This window comes from Aquarana catesbeiana, linkage group LG04 (assembly GCF_042186555.1).
Source record: "Aquarana catesbeiana isolate 2022-GZ linkage group LG04, ASM4218655v1, whole genome shotgun sequence".
Classification (NCBI taxonomy): Eukaryota; Metazoa; Chordata; class Amphibia; order Anura; family Ranidae; genus Aquarana; species Aquarana catesbeiana.
Genome location: NC_133327.1, coordinates 402608568 through 402629905, shown reverse-complemented (window position 1 = coordinate 402629905; position 21338 = coordinate 402608568). Strand labels below are relative to the sequence as shown.

The following is a 21338-nucleotide window of genomic DNA, read 5'->3' as shown; positions in this document are numbered from 1 at the left end:
CAGAGTACCAGAAAGTTTTTGGTTTTCAGGGTGTGTATCAAAATGAATTCGGTGAAGGGTATAAGGAGATTTGTCTTTGGTCCTAGTGGTCTGTAGCATAGCAGTATGTGAATGATGTCTTGGGGTGTTGTTTGAAGATGTAGAGTAAGTGTCTCAGTGAAAGGCACTGAGTTCTGTAGAGTTGGTTTGGTGAGCGCAAGGTGAGATTTGAAGATTACTGCTAGGCCTCCTCCTTTTTTTCCTATTCTATGCTCAGTTAAGATACTGTAGTTCTCAGGCACCAATTCTGTTAGGATGGTGTTGCAGTCGGGTGTTATCCAGCTTTCCGTGATGAAGAGGCAATCTATGTTGTTTTGGGTGATGAAGTCATGGACTTCCTGTCTGTGCTTGACTGGAGATCTGGTGTTGATCAGGGCACATTCTAAGTGTTGTAGTTGAATTAATGTCTTTCTGTGTTTGGTGGTTGATTGTATATTGCTCCTTAGTAATTATTCTTTTTGTAGTATTTTTTGAATGGAGGTTGGTAGTGTTGAGGAGGTATTTCTTAGCCTGTGGAGGGTGTCCGCTGAGTATTTGAAGTTGCACGTGGTGAGAAAAAAATTGATGTTGATGGGATGATACGATGATGATACTGATGTAGCGACAATGAGGTTGCTGAGAAGATGATGGTCCTGAAAGATGCAGCTGATAATGGGGGTGGTGATGCTGATGGGGCAGATGATGGTGCGAATAGTTCTGGTGGTGGTGATGGAGGAGAATCCCGCTGACCTAACCGCCCTCCCGTTGATCCAGAGGAAGGCAAAAAACCCCTAGCTGAGCTGGCCAATTGCTACAGCAGAGGAAAAAATTCCTTCCTGACCCCCCGAGAGGCAATCGGAGACCCTGGATCAACTGTTAAGTAGGTGGTGCCCCAAAGTACTTACCTGACCGGGGATGGTCCAGAGATGAAGAGAGTGAAGGAGAGGATGAAGAGAGGGTGGACGGGTGTGTAGGAGACTGTCAGGAACAGATGGTGAGGGCGCTAGGGTGAACCTAGGCCACTACTTACCAGTACTGCAGCCTCGTCTGGGTGGATCAAGATGGTCGCCGGGGCTAGGCCTGAGCCGTGGTTTATCCTGGCGCTCGGTATCTCCCGGTGTCGCTACGGTGAGGTCCAATAACGGAGGGGGAGGTACTCCGTGGTATGGAGGGGCACGCTGGCCCGCTGAAACAGATAGTGGGGGAGAGCTGTGGAGGTTGGCCAGCGCGAGGCCGGAGCTGGGCCGCAGCCGCGGTCTGTCCTTCGTATCTAGCAGGCTAGAGAAGAGGTGACCGGATGGCGGCTGTGGATGGTGCCCTGGTGAGCTGGGGGCTGAGGAGGGGCCGGGTGGGACCAGGATCCCGGTTCAACTATGCTGGGGAGTCCGCGGAAGAGTTCTGGATAGCCAGTAGAGTGCTGCGGTAGCGTCTGGACGGACCAAGATCGCCACTGGGCTAGGCCCGAGCCGCGGGCTGTCCAGATGCTCGGTGGCTCCTGGTACGGCTCCTGGTACGGCTACGGTCTGGTCCGTTGGTCATTCAAAGTGCGACAGTGCTGAAAGCTGAAAATTGCCTTGGGCAGGAAGGGGGTGAAAGTTCCCGGAAGGCAAGTGTATGTATATTGTTTACTATTCTCAGGGTAGCAAGCATGTATGTATGGTGAGATTGTGATTCACGGGGGATGCTTTTCACTGGGCAGTTTATACTTCTGTCTCCTAAACTATGTATGTCACCCACCCCAATCACCTGCTCCTGCACTATTTTGCTTCTCCTTTCACTGTCCAGTCACAGGGTGGGGGAAGAAGACCTGTAATGCCCCGTACACACGGTCGGACATTGATTGGACATTCCGACAACAAAATCCTAGGATTTTTTCCGACGGATGTTGGCTGAAACTTGTCTTGCATACACACGGTCAGACAAAGTTGTCGGAAAATCCGATCATTCTGAACGCGGTGACGTAAAACACGTACGTCGGGACTATAAACGGGGCAGTAGCCAATAGCTTTCATCTCTTTATTTATTCTGAGCATGCATGGCACTTTGTGCGTCGGATTTGTGTACACACGATCGGAAATTTCGAACGGATTTTGTTGTCGGAAAATTTTATAGCCTGCTCTCAAACTTTGTGTAACGGAAAATCCAATGGAAAATGTGTGATGGAGCCTACACACGGTCGGAATTTCCGATAACAAGGTCCTATCACACATTTTCCGTCGGAAAATCCGACCGTGTGTACGGGGCATAAGTGTAAACAGAAAATTCAATACTCACCTTTCCTCTACTTTCCTTTTCAAATGCCTATTCATGGCAGTATATGCATGTGGTTTTCACTGTACAGTATGCTGCCATGAAGGGACCAGGAAAGATCAGGTTCCCTCACCTACCAAACAGGGCTGTGCTATGGGACAAAGCTGTGTAACGCTGCATTTACACCTGCACATTTCCTAAATGCGCAACACAACATACAAAGATTTGCTTTTTTCCCCCCAGGTGTTACAGAAACATGCTGCAATCCTGGGTCGAGCTTGAGGTGCCATTAATTGTTAAAGGCACCCCAAACACGGGAAGCAGATCTGCGTTTTGCCACATGACAAAACACGCCAAAAGCTGCACTGAAAAAACACTCCACACTCCACGACCAAAAAGGTTCTGGAGCTACTTTGAGGCATTTGTTGCACATAGAGCAGCCCGTTCAAGTGAATAGACCACCCTAGGTGCGGCGTGTGTCAACTCATGAAAAACACACAAAAAAAGCAAACGGGAACGCGCATTTCTGCAACCCTCAGGTGTGAATGGGGCCTAGATCTAAGGACTGGTTGGACAGGGATACAAATCTTTTACCAGGTAAACAGTATGCGTTTTCTCTAGCCTTTTGCAGCTTGTTTTAAAAGCATTGTAAGCACCCCCATCAGTGCTGTAGTTTGAGCCAACCCCTATAACTAAGACCTCTTTCACACTAGTCGGTTTTCAGGCACTTTAGCGCTAAAAAATAGCACCTGTAAAGTGCCTGAAAACTGCCTCCCCTGCAGCCCCAGTGTAAAAGCCAGAATGCTTTCACACTGGGGCGGTGCGCTTGCAGGACGGATAAAAAAGTCCTGCAAGCAGCATCTTTGGGGCACCGCCCTCCTCATTGAAATCAATTGGTAACGCTGCCGAAGTGCCTGCAAAGTACTTCGGCAGCGGCGCTTTTAGCCCCTTTACCACTGATGCCCCACCTCCTCATTGTGAAAGTAGCCTTTGCTGATCAATATGAAAATGTGGGGAACAATATAAAGAATTGCCTGTCACATTAAGGGCTCGTTCACACCATCTGTGCATGAAAACTGATGGGAAAACCAACATCAGTTTCCATGAGTTTTCATGTAAGTCAGTTATGTGCCCTATTGACACCAATGTTGATGTCATGTCAGTTTTTTTCCCATGCAGAAAAAATCTGCACGTATTACCAGTGTTGTGGTCACATCATGGTGCAGAGACGTCAGTTTTTCTGCACACGTTTTGCAGAGGCACAAAAAAAAAACAATTGTTCTCTATGTGCCCTGTTCACACCACAACTAGGGTTGCCACCTCATGCCTTTAAAACAGAACACATATTAATTACACAGGTTCAGGGGCCAATTTAATACAGATAAGGCACTAAATTAAAAGAGAAGTATGTTTTTTTTATTTTTTTTATTGCCCGTTCATACTTACCTAAGTGGATACAGCATTCGTCCGATGCTGCATCTGCCCCCCGGCATCTCTGCACTGAGAATCGAGTGATCGAACATTGCCGATGGCTCAGTTCTCACAGATCCCCGAGAGGAAAGCTGCTGTCAATCAGCAGCTCTCCTCTTTGCTCCTCCACACTCACTGGAGCGCTGAGCTGTGGAGGGGCGGGGAACGGCCGTCTCAGGCTCCCAGCGGCTCGCTGAGAGGCTGAGACAGGTATCAGTCCGGGCACCTGGCGGATTCAGACTTCATTGTCGGGATGAGGCAGTGCGCTGCTTGGACTGATTCCTGTGACATAAGCAAAGAATGGACTTCAGTCTACTCTCTGCTGAAAATGGGTCACAGGAGTGCAAAGCTAATTGCACTCCTGTAACCCATAGGAGAAGCCCAGTCAAACGAGCTCAGGCTAGACTTCTCCTAATAAGCCAAAACCTGTGTTATTATTATGCGTTCGGTTTTAAAGGGATGAGGCGGCAACCCTAACCACAACACTAATGTATCGCTGGTAGATTTGCAATTTACCGCATGTTAGGTAAATTTAGTAAAGTGTGCGTTAGGAAGGTTAAAGTTTGCCTCTGTTCCAGCTTGGCTGACGTTGTGGGTGTTTCCGTGCTGACCGGTGGGTGTCGCTGTTACCACTGGTCAGGGTTGGAAAGGCAACGTGTTGAAGCGTATGGATGCCGAGGAATGGTCCTGAGCTGTCGGTCCTGTGTGACGAAGCTGGACAACCGAGGAGATCCCAGGGGAGGACCCGTCTTGGAGAGATCACGCAGCGTGCTGGTCTATAGAGGGGCCAGGTGACTCGGTTGGAGGACGTATCCAAAAGTAACTATACAGCATAGTGTTGCCGGCTCGGCTTAAAGGTTCAAGCACTGTGACTGATTTTTACTACAGCAAATCTATACATCCTGTGGCAGAGGATCGTACGGATTTTATTTCCAACCAAGTCTGTGGCAGAGACTTTGATTCGTGCTGCGTACTGTCTGCTAGACCGGTGAGAGAGGCCTATCCAGACGAGCAAAGAGTGTGTCCCACGAGGGGAGCGTATTTCAAATAGTATTTGAATTATACCAAGACCCTTTCAGAGAATATTTGAGTTTCTTCTGCGAGTTTCCTTTCTACCTCTTTCCTGCTACTTCCTAAGTCGTTTGTTTAATAAAGCATTGAAAACGTACTCCAGTGTTGGTGCGTGTGTCGTCCAGAAGTAAACTCAACGGACCCCTAGACCCGGTGCCGGTGAAACAGAGGGAAGCAGAGTGAAGGTAACAGACCCGCTTAAACCAGCAGCTCCACCGTGAGTTAGTGCTACACTAATATCACGTGCAGATTTTTTTCTGCACGGGAAAAAAACTGACATGACATCAACATTGGTGTGAATAGGGCACATAACGTGCATGAAAACGGATGTCTCTGCAAGTGAAATCTGTGTATTTTTTTCCTTTCAGTTCCCATGCACTTATGGTGTGAACGAGCCCTAACTTGTCCCCTCCTCCCTGGGAACAGTCAATGTACAGCAGGAACTCTCTGTGCTCTGCTGGTTTCTAGCCGGACACATTTCTCTGCTGCATCGTGGTGAGTGTTTGGGATAATAGGGCAGGATTGTGGTTTGACATTGCAATTAGGAGAATAGTGTTATGTTTACTTGTAATAGTGACTAGAAAACGTGTCAGCATTGCACATTGTAGTTTTCTACCCTGAATAGTTAGAATGGCAGCAGGAACTCTCATCAGGATCCTGTAATAGTACAGTAAGAAATGTGTTAAAGTAAACTAAAGGCAATTTTACATTTTTTTTTGGATAGAGTGGGGCAGGGTTAGAACGTTTTCTAGTATTTTATTGCAGACTGTGTCCACATTAAGGATTTTTTCTGTTTGTTCTGCTTACAGTTTCACTGAATGTGAAAGAAAATTCCAAATTTTGGGTTGTCACCAGGAAGAGAAATAGAAGGAAAAGTTTCCTGAGGGGATACTAGTTCTGGTGACAAGCTCACTTTGAACGGATTTCCTCTGACTTCCTGTTTTGGCTATGGAACAGGAAGTTAAGGAAAATCTTTAAACACAATTGGCCAAAAAAAGCATTTTAGGCATCTTTCACACTTGTGCAACTTTGGACATCCGAGTAGAGTTGCCATCTCATCCCTTTAAAACTGAATACATATTGATTACACAGGTTCTGTGGCTGATTAAGATGGTATTTTAACAACTTACGGACCGCCGCACGCTGATATACGTCCTAACTTTGAAGAGGAATATCGCTGTTATGGCAGCGGTATCCTCTTCTTCAGCCGGTGGTCCGCTTTCAGATAAAAGTGGTCTCTGCGGCGGATTCACTGCGAGATCACTTTTATCGGCAGTGGGAGAGGGCCCCCCTCTGCTTACCAGAGCCGTTGGCAGCAGCGGAGGTGATCGGATGTTGCTCCTTACTTGGCATGGAGACGAGTGAGGGGAAGATGGCCCATTTCCATACCATTGCAGGGCGGAAGCGACGTCAAAATGTCACTTCCACCCATAGCTCTTAAAGGGACATTTTTTTTTTTTTTTAAAGGACACTTTATTTTTATTTTTTGCATTTTAGTGTAAATATGAGATCTGAGGTCTTTTTGACCCCAGATCTCATATTTAAAAGGTCCTGTTATGCTTTTTTTCTATTACAATGGATGTTTACATTCCTTATAGAAGGGACAAAAGTGACAGATTTTTTTTTTTTTAAAGAACAGTGTAAAAATAAAAGGTAAAATAAGAAAAAAAAAAAACTTTTTAAACGCGCCCTGTCCCGCCAAGCTTGCTTGCAGATGCGAACGTGTACGTGAGTAGTGCCGCATATGAAAACGGTGTTCAAACCACACATGTGAGGTATCGCCGCGATTGGTAGAGCGGGATCAATAATTTTAGTCCTAGACCTCCTCTGTAACTCAAAACATGCAACCTGTAGAATTTTTAAAATATCGCCTATGGAGAGTTTGTCACCATTCCACGAGCGGGCGCAATTTTGAATCGTGACATGTTGGGTATCAATTTACTCGGCGTAACATTATCTTTCACGATTTAAAAAAAAATTAGGCTAACTTTACTGATGTCTTATTTTTTAATTCAAAAAAGTGTATTTTTCCCACAAAAAGTGCGCTTGTAAGACCGATGCGCAAATACGGTGTGACAGAAAGTATTGCAACGACCTCCATTTTATTCTCTAGGGTGCTAGAAAAAAAAAATTATAATGTTTGGGGGTTCTAAGTAATTTTCTAGCAAAAAAAAAAAATGTTTTTAACTTATAAACAACAAATCTCATAAAGAGGCTCGGTCCTTAAGTGGTTTACTCACTTGGTGCCTTATCTGCGTTAAATTAGCATCAGAACCTGTGTAATTCATGTGTGTTCGGGTTTAAAGGGATGAGGTGGCAACCCTACATCCAAGTCGCATGACAAATCATACCCCATGATTCCCATTGATAACCATTCGTATCTGTGCGACTTCAAAATAGTCCCTGTACTACTTTGGTCCAACTTTGATGCAAGTTGAGGTCCATAGACCTCAAGTTTACACAGGCATTCCCTGAAATTGCACGACTTTCAAGTCGCGACAGTGTGAAAAGGGCCTTAATGGTTATAAACCTCCCTTACTCTATCCAAAATAAAATAATGACTACAAAACAACTTTTGCCCTTAGTTCTTCTTTAACCTCTTCCTGCCTGTAGAACATCATATGATGTCCTGGACATTTGGTGATTATACTGGAAATTGCTTACCCACCCCACCGCCTTTTTCTGGCTCCCCTGTCCGATCGGGAAGCCCGGGACTAAGGATGGACTCAGGCGTGTTTGCAACTCCACGTGCCCGCACCCGCCAGGAAGCTTACACTGCGCACTAGTGTTAAATGAGCTTACACTTATTTAACACTAATAAATAACCTGTGTAAAAAAAGATTTATATACTTATCTATACCTATTTTCTGCAAGACCCAGTCACATGATCTCCATTATCAGCCAGTGGTGGCTGCAGGGGGAATGGAGAAATTACTCGACAATGGCTGGGAAAGCCTGGAGTGATGATGTTACTCATTGGCTCCTATGGTGCAGCTGTTGTCTGTGGTCCCTCCTGCCGCTGCTGCTGGCTGACACAGGGGAGGTTGCTCATGTGACTGAACTGGAGTGGGCTGAAGATAGAGATATATATATATATACCTATTGTAAGTCTTTATTTATTTATTTACACAGGTTGTTTAGGATAGGTGTGTGGGTGGCATTTTTTAAGACTAATAAGGCTTTAGCTGGAATTCTTCTTTAAAGTGGAGTTCCACCCAAAAATGGAACTTCCACTTTTTGGATTCCTCCCCCCCCCGGTGTCACATTTGGCACCTTTCAGGGGGGAGGAGGGAGCAGATACCTGTCTAATACAGGTATTTGCTCCCACTTCCTGGCATAGATCACCGCGGCGCTTGCGGTGACCTAAGCCACTTCCGGCGCCTACTCTGTCCTCCCCCGCTGTATTCTGGGAGACACACAGGTCCCAGATCACAGCAGGGACCAGAGAGGATGCGCAGCGCGACTCGCGCATGCGCAGTAGGGAACCAGGAAGTGAAGCCGCACGGCTTCACTTCCTTATTCCCTTACCGAGGATGGCGGCGGCAGCAGCCGAGAGCCGACGGACGGATCGGCTTCGGCTGCCGACATCGCGGGCTCCCTGGACAGGTAAGTGTCCATATATTAAAAGTCAGCAGCTGCAGTATTTGTAGCTGCTGGCTTTTAATATTTTTTTCGGCGGACCTCCGCTTTAAGTAAATAGATCCATAAAAAGGTCATACCTGTAAAAGAAGGCGGCCAATACTTACTTTCCATGCAGCCAAACTCTGCTCTGATCAGTAGAAATGGTCCCCAAAGTCTTAAAGCAGTTGTATACCCGCACAGATTTTTTTATTTTTTTTTTTAAAACCAAAAAACCTGCAAGGCAAAGGCATAATGAGGCCTCGACATCTGATCCCAGTCCACACCGAGGGAGCTGACATATTTCTTCCGGGTATCACGGCTCCGGCGCTGTGAGTGGCCGAAGCCATGATTGCGTCACTCCCCGGCATGCACGCAGGAGTCTTCTTCCCAGCAAGGTCCGGCAGCGTCTGCTGGACCTTCAGCCGGGCCTTCACAGCGCATGCGCCACTGACGTCAGCGGCTGCATGCAAAGTAAATATCTCCTAAACCATATAGGTTTAGGAGATATTCATTTTACCTACAGGTAAGCCTTATAGGCTTACCTGTAGGTAAAACTAAAAAAAAAAAAAAGGGTGTGCAACCGCTTTAAGGGAAACTGACACTCTCATTCCTCCAACTGACTTCCACTTATTACAGGATACAACAGTGATGTGGAGGTAGGCAGAAGGAACCAGCGAGAGCCGCAGGGGATCCAGAAGTTGAGCACTTCTGTAAGTTTTGTTTTCTCTATAGATTTTAAGGACTAAGGTGAACTAAAGGCAAAACCTTTTTTTCTTCATTTTGGATAGCGTAAGGTAGGGTTAGACCAATGCAGGGGCGTATCACAAAATGAGTGGGCCTGTGTGCAAGATCAAGAATGGGCCCCAAGCACCGGCAAATTAAGAAATGCGGCACGCACAGCTCGCTGCGTCAAAAAGTGGGCGTGGTTTAAATTGCGCTAAATATTGGGTGTGGCTTAAAGGGTGTGGTTAAATAGAGTCTGAGATGACTTGCATAGTGCAGAATGTGGTAATGTTAAATAGGGAATGTGCAGTGCGGAGTATACGGAGGTGGGTAGTATCTGCAGGAGAGGAGTATGGGGTGTAAGACGGTGGATAGTATGTGCAGGAGAAGAGTGTATGGAGGTGGGTAGTATGTGCAGGAAAGGAGTGTGGAGTGTACAGCGGTGGGTAATATCTGCAGGGAGAAGAGTGCGAAGTGTATGGTGGTGGGTAGTATGTGCAAGGAGAGGGGTGTGGAGTGTATAGTGGTGGGTGGGATGTGCAGGAGAAGAGTGCAGAATGTATGGGGTGGGTAGTATGTGCAGGATGGTGTCAGTAGGGCAGTGGACTGTCAGTAGAGAAGGACACGGGGCCGGGGGAGGACACAGTGGGGCAGTCGAGGGTGATCGGTGCAGTGGATGGGGGGCAGTTACAGCAGGGCCACTGTTAGAAATTATGAGGCCCCCAGCCTGCTGCTTAGTGGGGTCCTGCTGCTTAGTGGTGAGAGATGGGGTCTTTGAGCTTAGTGGGGCAGATTGGGGGGCACTTCCAGTCAGTGGGGGAGGGGGCACTGGTGCTCCTTACCTGGCTGCTTGATCCACCTGGTATGGGATAGCAGTCAGCAGAATTTAAACACAATAAAACACACTAAAACCTTTGATTGGAAAAATATTTGGCAGTGGCCTTTATTATTGGCTTTAATAACTAATAAAAAAAATAATTAATAAAAGTTAAACTTTAGAACACTTAAAACAGCTCAGCCACTACGGCTCAAGCTGTATAATCAAATAAAGTGGAATCACCCCACTTTCAACATATAACTTTATCACCTTTAAATAATTTGTTGAACTTTGTTTAACCACTTGCTTAATGGGCACTTAAACCCCCCTCCTATACAGACCAATTTTCAGCTTTCAGTGCTCTCACACTTTGAATGACAATTACTCAGTCATGCAACACTGTACCCAAATGATTTTTTTTCATACAAATAGAGCTTTATTTTGGTGGTATTTGATCACCTCTGGGTTTTTTAATTTTTGCGCTATAAATGAAAAAAGACCGAAAATTTTGAAAAAAAAATAATTTTTCTTAATTTCTGTGATAAAATTTTGCAAATTTAGTAATTTTTCTTCATAAATTTTGGCCACAATTTATACTGCTACATATCTTTGGTAAAAATAACCAAAAATTTGTGGAAATTATTTGGTCTGTGTGAAAGTTTTAGAGTCTACAAGCTATGGTGCAAATCATAAAAAAATTATCACATCTGATGTACTGGTGGCCTATCTCATTTCCTGAGACCCTAACAAGCCAGGAAAGTACAAATGCCCCCCAAATAACCCCTTTTTGGAAAGTAGACATTTCAATGTATTTAGTTAGAGGCATGGTGAGTTATTTGAAGTTGTATTTTTTTCCCACAATTCTTTGCAAAATTGAGATTTTTTTGTTGTTTTCCCCACAAAATTGTCATTGTAATAGCTTATTTCTCTCACATGGCATGTGTATACCACAAATGACACCCCAAAATACATTCTGCTACTCCTCCTGAGTATTACGATACCACATGTGTGTGACTTTTTCACTGCCTGGTCACATACAGAGACCCAACATGCAGGGAGCACCATCAGGTGTTCTAGGAGCATAAATTACACACACATTTCTCATCCACCTATTACACTTTTGAAGCCCTTGGAGCACCAGGACAATGGAAACACCCACAAAATGACCCCATTTTGCAAAGCTAACACCCCAACGTATAATCTATGAGGCATAATGAGTCTTTTGAACGGTTCTTTTTTTCCAGAAGTTTTTGAAAAATGTGGAAAAAAAATGAAACGCATTTTTTGTTTACACAAAGTTGTCCGTTTATAAGATATTTCCAACACATAGCCTTTGGATAGCAAAAATGACACCCCAAAATACATTTTGCTACTCCTCCTGAGTATGGCGATACCACATGTGTGAGACTTCTAGACAGCCTGGCCACATACAGAGATCCAACATGCAAGGAACACCGTCAGGCCGAATATCTTCCTCCTCTGAGTCACTCAGTGTTCCACTACTGAGGACTGGCTCATAATTTATGTCCAACTCGGAATCGGAGTCGGAAAGGGAATCCGAAAAAGAGAGCTCCTCGTTGCTCTCGTCGGCCTGGGACAGTATTTGGTACGCCTCCTCGGCGGAAAAGCTTCTTTTGGACATTGTTGCTAAGCCGAAACTGATGAGGCGGCACTGATGAGCACAGATGGGCACTGAGGTGGCACAGAGGGGCACTGATGAGGTGGAACAGATGTGCACTGATGAGGTGGCACAGCTGGGCACTGATGAGGTGGCACAGCTGGGCACTGATGGGACAGCACAGATGGGGCAGCACAGATGGAGCGGCACAGATGGGCACTGATGAGGTGGCACAGATGGGCACTGATGAGGCGGCACAGATGGGCACTGATTGCACAGATGTGCACTGATTGGCACAGGTGGGCACTGATGTGGTGGCACAGGTGGGCACTGATGAGGTGGCACAGGTGGGCACTGTGCAGATGTGCAGATGGACACTGATCACTGCTGGGCAGACAGGTGGGCACCGATTGGCACAGGTGGGCACTGTACTGATGGGGCACTGTACTGATGGGCACTGTAAAAACATTTTTGAAATCTCACAGATCGCTGACAGTTTCTCTCTCTCCTCACATGCTGTCTCTGTGTGAGGAGAGAGAGCCGGCAATGAGAGATGATCTCAAATGTTTACATTTGAGATCATCGCTCATTGGCCATGGCGATCGCGCTGTTAATGGCCGCTGTGATTGGCCATTTACAGCGATCTGTGATTGGCCGTGTCCAAGGGACATGGCCAACACAGAATTTCCCCGATGCGCGCTCGTGAGCGCGCACTGGGAGCGAGGAAAGGGGAGGCCGTCATATGACGGCCTCCCGGGAATTGATATCCGCGCTGTAGCCGTCATTCGGCTACGGCCGGGTGTCAGGTGGTTAAAATAAACTGTCCCCCTTGAAAGGTGACACTAGCCACATAATAAAGTTCTTAGCCGTGACGGGTGGGAGGGAACACCACAGCTGTTGCTACTGAGGCGACTGAACCTCTGGGGCTCGGAACCCCCCTTTTATTTGAAATTCCACACAGAAAACCCCTTAAACTGCCCAGATACAGTGGTCATCTGACCTTCCCAGAGGCCAAGGGCCAATGGGAAGTCTTCCCGCAATTTTTAAAACGTGAGGGGATCTTTTTAAATTCCATACCACAATCCCCTTAAACTGCCTAGATACAGTGTCACCTGACCTTTCCAGGGGCCAAGGGCCAATGGAAAGTCTTCCCGCAAATTTTAAACCTGAGATACTAGAAACTCAGCTGCCGCAATCTCATGAGGCAAGGGGGGCTTAAAACTGTTTTCCCCCCTTTTCCTAACATGGAATAGCAGTCAGCAGACTTTAAACACAATAAACACACTAAAACCTTTGATTGGAAAAATATTTGGTTGCAGCCTTTATTTTCGAAATTGGAATTTAACCACTTCAACCTAGGGATCATTTCTGAAAAAATCAGATCTGTCCCCGGGGATGAAAAATTAAACCTTAACAAATCGTCCCTGATTATGTAAATTATATTGAGGGTTTTAACCTTCCCCAAATCATTACCTCCCATATGCAAAATTAAAATATCAGGTGCTGGCCACTTTAGATTTAAAATTTCTAACTCGCTAAATAAATCTGACCAAACCATTCCACGCTTCCCATGCCACATCACTTTGAAATCTGTCCGGTCTAAACCCAAGTTCTTAGAATATTATCTCTCATCCGATCTCTTGCTGGCCCAATGTATGAATGAATGTCTGATAATTCAGACTATTTTCTGGGGACCCGAAATTATTCAAACGAAAGAGTTAGGACGAACATATAAGAAACTATCCGATTTCCATCTACCTATTTTCTTGATCAAACTTTCACTGAGACCTAGTCTGGCTGCTTCAGTGGCTGCCCCTATTATCGAAACCTAAAATTTGTTTTCACTTTTTAAAAACCTGTAAAAATTGAAATTTGCTTAAAGGAGAGCCGTCAAAATGTAAAAAAACCTGCCCTTTAACCTCTGGCCTATGCCTGATATAATTCTTTAACAATGTCACTGGGCAAAGCAGTGAATTAATACAAACATTTAATACTACCCAGGATCCTTTACCAATTTGATCCGTTTTTGACTGTCTAATACAGGGATCTCAAACTGGCGGCCCTCCAGCTGTTGCAGAACTACAATTCCCATGAGGCATTGCAAGGCTGACAGTTACAAGCATGACTCCCATAGGCAGAGGCATGATGGGACTTGTAGTTCCGCAACAGCTGGAGGGCCGCCAGTTTGAGACCCCTGGTCTAATACGTACAGTATTTTACCTGTAGCCTCACCTACCAACACGTCCTCCCATTGTAGTCCCCTGTTTTATGCTTAGCTGAAGGGACCAGCTCTGAGATTCTTAGAGCAGCAAAGAAGACTATTAAAAATACAGTTTTAAATAGTGTCACTTCAAACTCTGACCAGCAAACTGTGTCTGCAGCCTTGCAAAGCCTCCCCAGAACCTCAGTGGAGATTGGCTCCCTAGAATCCGTAACCTTATTTGCTTTTTTTTATATCCTTTCAATGCTTGCCTTACCATGAAAAAACTGAAAAGAGAGGGAAGATTGTTCAATTTAAAACTTTAAACTTTATTCACATGTGACCAGGAGAAGTCTTTACTGAAAAGTTTGTTCAAGAATAACAGAGCTAAGCCTTTGGAAACCGAGGTATCAGCGACACCATGCTCTTGCAAAAAGGAAGACCATAACCACCAAGCTGATTGGTATCCCACCATGGTGGAGGGGCAATAGAGTGCTGCACATTGATTAAATCTTCTTCAAATGAGTTTCCATAAGAACTTCGGGCAAGTCAAACCCACCACGTTTGGCAACAGGGAAGTGAAACGTTCCATCTGAAAATGAGATAAAGCGTCCACCAAGTCATTTTGTTCTGCCGGGTATAAATTATGCTTTAATCCAAATGTTCAGACTCAAACATTTAAAAATGAAATGCCTCAGCAGAACAATGACTGGTGGAGACTTTGAGGATAAGCAATTCCCCATCCTTGACAAGATCTCTTTGCCAAACCGCCCTGCCGTTAAAATATTTCAGAAACTTTAACCAAACTAAGTCCTCCTGTATGTCGTGTGATAATCTTACATGAGCTGATGGAGACTTGAGTCCAGCTATTGCCATATAAAGCCTCTGAGAGAAAATCCTCCCAATAGGCATTATACGGGTGGCAAATGCCAACTGACCCAGCAGTGAGTGAACCTCTTTAAGAGTAACCTTCTTTTTCCTAATCACCAAAATGATACAACCTGTAAGCCTGCTGATTTTTCCCTTAGGCAACCTGAATTTCATATTTACCGTAACTATGGTGATACCCAAGAAATCCAGAGAAACTGACGGAGAAACTGTCTTTTCCTGTGCTAAAGGGACCCCAAACGCCTCGCAAACTGAACATTTTTTAGCAAGAAATCTCTACCACTATTTGAATGAGAAGGACCTAGGAAAAGAAAATTGTCCAAGTAATGGATCAGGGAATGCACTTACACCACCCGTGAAACTACCCATTCTAAGAAAGAGGTAAAGGATTCAAAATAAAAACAATATAAAGAACAGCCCATTGGCAGGCATTTGTCAAAATAAAAATGTCCCTGAAAGAAAAAGCCCAACAAATTAAATGACATGGGGTCTATAGGCAGCAGCCTGAAAGCAGCCTTCACATCTGCCTTAGCCAGCAGTGCTCCCGGACCTAATTCCTTCCAAATGTCTAAAGCGTCCTCAAAGGAAGCATACGAAACAGACAAAATCTGGTCGTGTATTTGGTCATTTAGGGAATCACCGAAAGGGAATGACAAATGATGAAGGAGCCTGTAAGAGTTTGGTTCCTTTTTGGGAAATTCCTAAAGGGGAAATCCTAACATCTGAAAAGGGGGGGGCCAGCTACCCTACCCAAACTCATTTCGCTAGCAATTTTTTCCACCACTATAGCTTCTAAACTCTTTATTGATTTTACATTGTGATGTAGCTTGCACCCTGACCCATTAAATAGTGGTAAAGAAAACCTGACAAAAACCCTTTAAACAGGAGATGTGCTGTCTGTGTGTCTGGGATTTCCTTGAGCCAAGGGGCCATTACGTGTAGTTTCATCGGTGACTCCGCCTTTAGAAAAGGATTCCTTACCTGCCAACTGGTTGGAAGATGATAGTTTCTTGAAACACTTGGAGATGGGGTGAGTACCTGCACAAGCCTGTACTTACACGTGTTAGGCAATCTAAAGTGGTTTTCATTGAAGTTAAAACAGACCTCTTTTCTATAACTTGAGTGTGATGCTTGTACGGCCAATTTTTGTCAGAATGATTCATCGTAAACATACCAAGCCATACCCCCAAAGTTTTTGTAAGCCTCTAAAACTATGTCCAAATACTGAAAAAGACCTGGTCTTTTCTCCAGATGTCTTTCGCATAGGACGCTAGCGAATATGAAAAAGGCTTGCAACCAATTGTTAAATGTTTTGTTAATCGGCCGTCCTCTATCCTCTTCAGATTTATCATCTCTTCCACTTGACTTTTGAAAAAACTCTTTTGATAAGGGGAGTAATGATAATATATCCAAAAATTCCCCTCGCCAAATCTTCTCCTTGATGCGGTGGACAAATGAAAACCTAGAGGAGACAAGATGCATGGCAACGCTTCCTTTCTACATGTTTCAGGCGTATTAGTGTTTTGTAAAGCAATAATATCGGCTGTAGAAGAAAGCTGTGATTTAGCCAATGCGGAGCAAACTCACCAGTGCCAGGTACAGCAGCAGCAGCACCTGCCTGTTGATCCCTTGAAGTGCAGACCACCGGGATAGGATTTCCTTGGGGTTGTTGCCCAACCTCCAGAGGGGCTTGACACGCCGGCCAGGATCCTCTCTCCTCCAGCGCCCCTTGTGACCCAGGCGGCGCTATTCTTGCTGGCCGGAAGGGAAGTGACTAGTTGAGCTGACAGCCGACCCGAAACTTTCTTCATGGGTGGAGCATCCTCTTCCTCCAAACCTCCAAAAAGGCTTTTTTCAACGGGAGATACCATTTAATGGACACAGTTGAATGCTATGCAAACAGCAGAGGGACACCGTATTTGTCATATTGTGCCTTGCTATTGCGGCATGGGTTTACCGTGTGCTCAAGGTTGGGTTTTGTCTGTGTTGCAGGGCGGGTTTTGCCTGTATCTAAGGGTGGGTTACAACACAAACATAACCCGCCCTTCAACACACCCACAACCCGCCTGCAACAGCGAGGCTCAATCTCCGTGCATATCTCTCTTTGCATAGCTTTCAATTGTGCCCGTGAAATGGTATCTCCCGTCGAAAAAAGCCTCCTACGATGTGCGCATGTGCTATGGTGACGTCAGGCCAGCTGATCAGGAAATCAGCTGGAGTGCCCTTCCATTCTGCGCATGCGCGGGCACAAATCAACAGAATACCAGCCCGGCCACAGGAGCAGTGATGGGTTTGTCACTGCTCCTGTCAGCAGCGGTGCCTGCCTCACCCACCCTTCCTTCAATACGGCACCTCTGGATGAAAAGATGGGCCCCCACCGCTGCACCAATCGTCCCTGAACGTTTCATTCGTGGATACAGGGTGGGTCAGGTCACAGTGTGGCCCCCCCCGGAGGCCCATGTGCAGTGAACACCCTGCACCTATGGGTGATGCGCCACTGTACCCCTGCCAGATTTGTTTTTGCCATCTGTGTCCCATTGGGGAGATTTCTCTTCACTTCCTGTACAATAAAAACTACAGGAAGTGGGGTGGGTGGGAACCCTTCAAAGTAAGGGAATCCCTGGTTGTCACCAGAACTAGTGTTGCCATTGGATGATTTTCAAATGTGGGATTTTTTTAACTTTCACTTTCAGTGATAACGGTACATAGGACAAATGGAGATGGTGAATCCCCCAAAGGGACAGACAGCAATAAAAACTGACAGGGGTTCTAATTCCTCTCCATTCTGTCCAAAACCTGAAAACATTTTTGACTTTAGTTATACCATAAGTAGATATATTAGTTCTGCTATTCTGACAATGAACACTTTTGGGAGTGTTAGTTTCTCAAATGTAAAGGCCTACCACACCTTCCTCGTAAAAGAGATTCATCCCGTTATCCCTGGTGATTATTTTCAACTAAATGGACAGTAAAGAGAGATCCAAAATGTATATGTTACCAACAGAACAAGAGCTGAGGGTTAATTATCCAATTGGGGTGCACAAAATAACCTGAAAGGGGTTTTAACATACCTCCCAACTTTTTGAGATGGGAATGAGGGACACGTATCAGCAAAAGTATGCAGGCATAGAACACACCCCTTCACTCCCCCTTAAAGGAGAATTTTACAAAAAAACAAGATTGGTTAAACCCACAAGTGCTTTTTTTTACCACTACTATTCCTTTTATATTGGCTTTTGGAATTTACAAATGCAGCAATTTAGAAATCAGATGAAAAATTTAGTGCTGGAAAACTTTTTGATAGATAAAAAGTGCATTTTATATACATCTATATAGATCAGACCATAATGAGGGACAAATGAGGAATGAGGGACATTGCTCGAAATCTGGGACAGTTGGTAGCTATGGTTTTAACCCTTCCCTACTTTATCCTAAACTGAAAAACGAGGTGACCCTTTTCAGGCCATGCTCTTCACCAAGATAAAAGGTAAAGGAAATGATTATTGCTCCATGGCTTTATTTGCAGAACAATTTATTCATAAAAGAGCCCTGTTTATACCTTAATCCCCCACAGAGTGCTGTAATATACTTCACTTACAGGACCTCACACAGCTAGGCAGTATCACTCTCGGGAAACTCAGAAACCCTGCGTCCTAATGTGTGGATTGTATGTAGGAACTCTGTCTTATTGTAACTTGTATCAACAGACCCTTTGTGATCTCCCAGCAATGAATGACTCAGCAAGCAAGGAAGACAGCACAAAAGAGCTTCCGCATGCAGTGCAGAATTAAATTAATTTATTGCTTATTAAAGCAGTAAATGCATTTAAAAGACAACATAGGTAACAGGGTTATAACCCAGTGTGTCAAAACAGGTCATGTTCAACACTAAATGGCAAACTTAACCCACTTAGCTTGTTAAATCTTCACTCGCCACATTATTATTAATAATAATAATAATAATATCAATAATAAATGTTTTTCAATTTAGGATTTCTGCATGCAAGGAACAGCAAGGACCCTACAGTGGGTGTATTTGGGAATACTGCACACCCATTTCAAACAGGTAAGCAAAATCCTTTTCTAGATCATCATATTACCAAACATCCCAACCTGCAAAAACTAATTACAGGGAGGTGGTGCTTCGCGTCGATCCGAACCGCACTGAAGGATACCCAGAGCAGGGAGGGTTTTGTGCTGCTGGGAGAGGAGTGCTGTCACTTGTAAACAGAGAAGCTGGGCTTTTCTGTTTATAAGTGACAGCCGTGAGCAGAGGAGCGAGTGATCAGCGCCAGAGGTGGCGGAACACAGTTCCGCTGAGTTCTGGCTGAAAAAAAGCCCTGCATCCACCTGTCACTCAGCCACAGACAGAAGATAGAGCAGCCCGAGCAGCTGTACTCCATTTGGCCGCCTTGGGATGTCTGTATTACTGACAAAAGCTAGTGAAATAGTACACCAGTGACTGGATGAAAAGTTGATGAACTGAGCAAATTCTCTGTACCTTCAGTATGCATTTCAAAATTGAAAGTGCTATTTAACTCAAAAACAAAAATCTAATATATTGCATCTTACATATCCTACAATCCCTGGGTCTCTTAATCCCCATACACATGGGCGGAATATTGGCCAAAATCACCTGGTACAGTAGAAACCAGCTGACATTCTTCTTATGTGTACAGGTCCTTGTCTGACAGAAGTCGATTTCTCGACTGGCTTCTATTGAATGAGCATACTGGAAAACCAGTAGCCGATCGGCATCCAATCAGCACTCTCAGCCAATGGCTGCAAGCACTGGCTGGTGTGTTCTGGCACTGTCAGAACCCAATAGAACAGCGGGGAGATCACTGTGCTAACATCACATAGTACAGCAAACTCCTCAGTCTTATTTTTGTTCAGCCCACTGGGTTGAATGAAAGTTAACTTAGCATGTGTACCAGGCCTTAGTCTAGTGCTGGTGCAGGTGGGATCTAATTAGATCTGCCAGCCACAAACAGGATGAGCATTCACAGACACACAGAGAGTTTACAATGCAGCAAGTTTTTTTTTTTTTTAATTTATATTAGCACTCCCAGATTTGTGATGCGACACAGAGTGGATGGCAGTGCATGCACTGGACACTGTGACCCAGGACATGAAGTTGTCTTGTCCCTTTGAAGATTAGGGAAAGGCTAGCTGCAGCAAACCATGGATATTGAGGAACCGGTCAGCCATGACCCGACATACTTCAGCCCATCATTACAAGGTAAGGCAAACAGGCACAGGGAATATAACTGCACTAATACTTAGTTAAAACAAAGAAAACGTTTGAGTGTACAATGCCTTTAAAGATTCTCCTAGTACATAAAAAACATTTCCATACTTATGTGTCGCTAATGCAAAGGTAGAGTATATTCTCCAGTCCCATGAGAAATATTATCCATACCTCAAAATTTCATGATATCCATATCCTGCCTGTACCACTGAATGTCACTCTCTTGAGGACCTACTGCTGCCACGTGGTTCTTCTGCATCTGCCACTTCCAGGACTGTTGATTCCTGGTTCCCCTCTGTGCTCTGTGATTCCATCTACCAGCCTTTATTTCACTAGAGGACACAGTAGTGACATTTTGGCTGACAGACGGAACCACAGTGTTTGGCTTGGATCAGGCATTTTACCCCAGAATGTGTGTCCGATGTGGAGGATTCTGTGGCAGGGAGAGAGCTGACAGTGAGCCGGTCGGCAGACCTTTTTCGGTCATGACCCTTCAACAGAAACCGGCCTGGCTGCCGCATACACGAGCCGAATGTTGACTGGTTTCTATTGAACTGGCTGATGCCGCCCGACATTCGGCCCATGTGTACTAGGCTTAACTGTAGCATATTTGGAGTCCAAAATTTAGAATGGTTTTAAAGGCTGAAGGTTTTTTTACCTTCATGCATTTTACATTGTATGCATGAAAGTAAAAAACCTTGTGTGCTGCTTCCCCCACAGCCTTCCTAATACTCTCCTGAGCCCACTCTTGATCCAGTGATGTGCACTGGAGCGTCAGCTGTCCCAGGTCTCTCTCTCATTGGCTGAGACACAGCCAGTAAGCCACTGAGAAGAGAATATTGGCATGTCTCGGGAGCGAGCATGCAGCAGTGCTCCCATAGCAAACAACTTGTTATTGAGGGCACTGGTCAAGGGGGAGGAGCCCCAGCGGGGGACCCGAGAAGAGGAGGATCAGGGCTGCTCTGTGAAAAACCATTTCACAGAGCAGATGAGTATGGAATGTTTTTTTCTTTAAAAAAAAGAAAAATACCTTTAATTTATCCATTGCTTTATACAGTATATATGCTCCAACAAACAGAGGGGCCTTGGTGAGGCAGTGTTGCTTCCACATATATTGGCAAATGTTGTGCAACTAAAACCTCTTGTACCGCAATTGTTAGAATTGTTAGTGTAACAGGGTTACCATATTTGTTTAGTGGGTTAATAACATCCATACCAGAATGACATTTTATATCGGACACACGTTTTTATTATGAAATGTACTCCATTGTATATAAACCTGTCCATAGCACTGACTATATTATGATCACCCACAGCGCATCTATGTTATGTCTTCTATTTTGAACTATGACGTTCTTTGCAAACAAATCACAGTACACATTTCATTTTCATGTTTCTTTTATAGCAAAATA

General features: G+C 44.9%; 1 protein-coding gene across 3 annotated transcripts in view; it reads left to right on the top strand.

Moving 5' to 3' along the window:
• The first annotated feature begins 5164 nt into the window (after window positions 1–5164).
• ECHDC1 (ethylmalonyl-CoA decarboxylase 1) overlaps window positions 5165–21338 on the top strand; it is a 54693-nt gene continuing 38519 nt past the window's right edge. The window contains exons 1-3 of one of the 3 annotated variants that reach the window (XM_073627217.1): window positions 5232–5304; window positions 9067–9140; window positions 18667–18741. The gene's annotated coding sequence lies outside the window, so the exon portion shown is untranslated. Of the gene's footprint in view, window positions 5305–9066; window positions 9141–18666; window positions 18742–21338 lie in introns of those variants that run through there. The other 2 variants (XM_073627216.1, XM_073627218.1) reach the window with 2 other exon arrangements.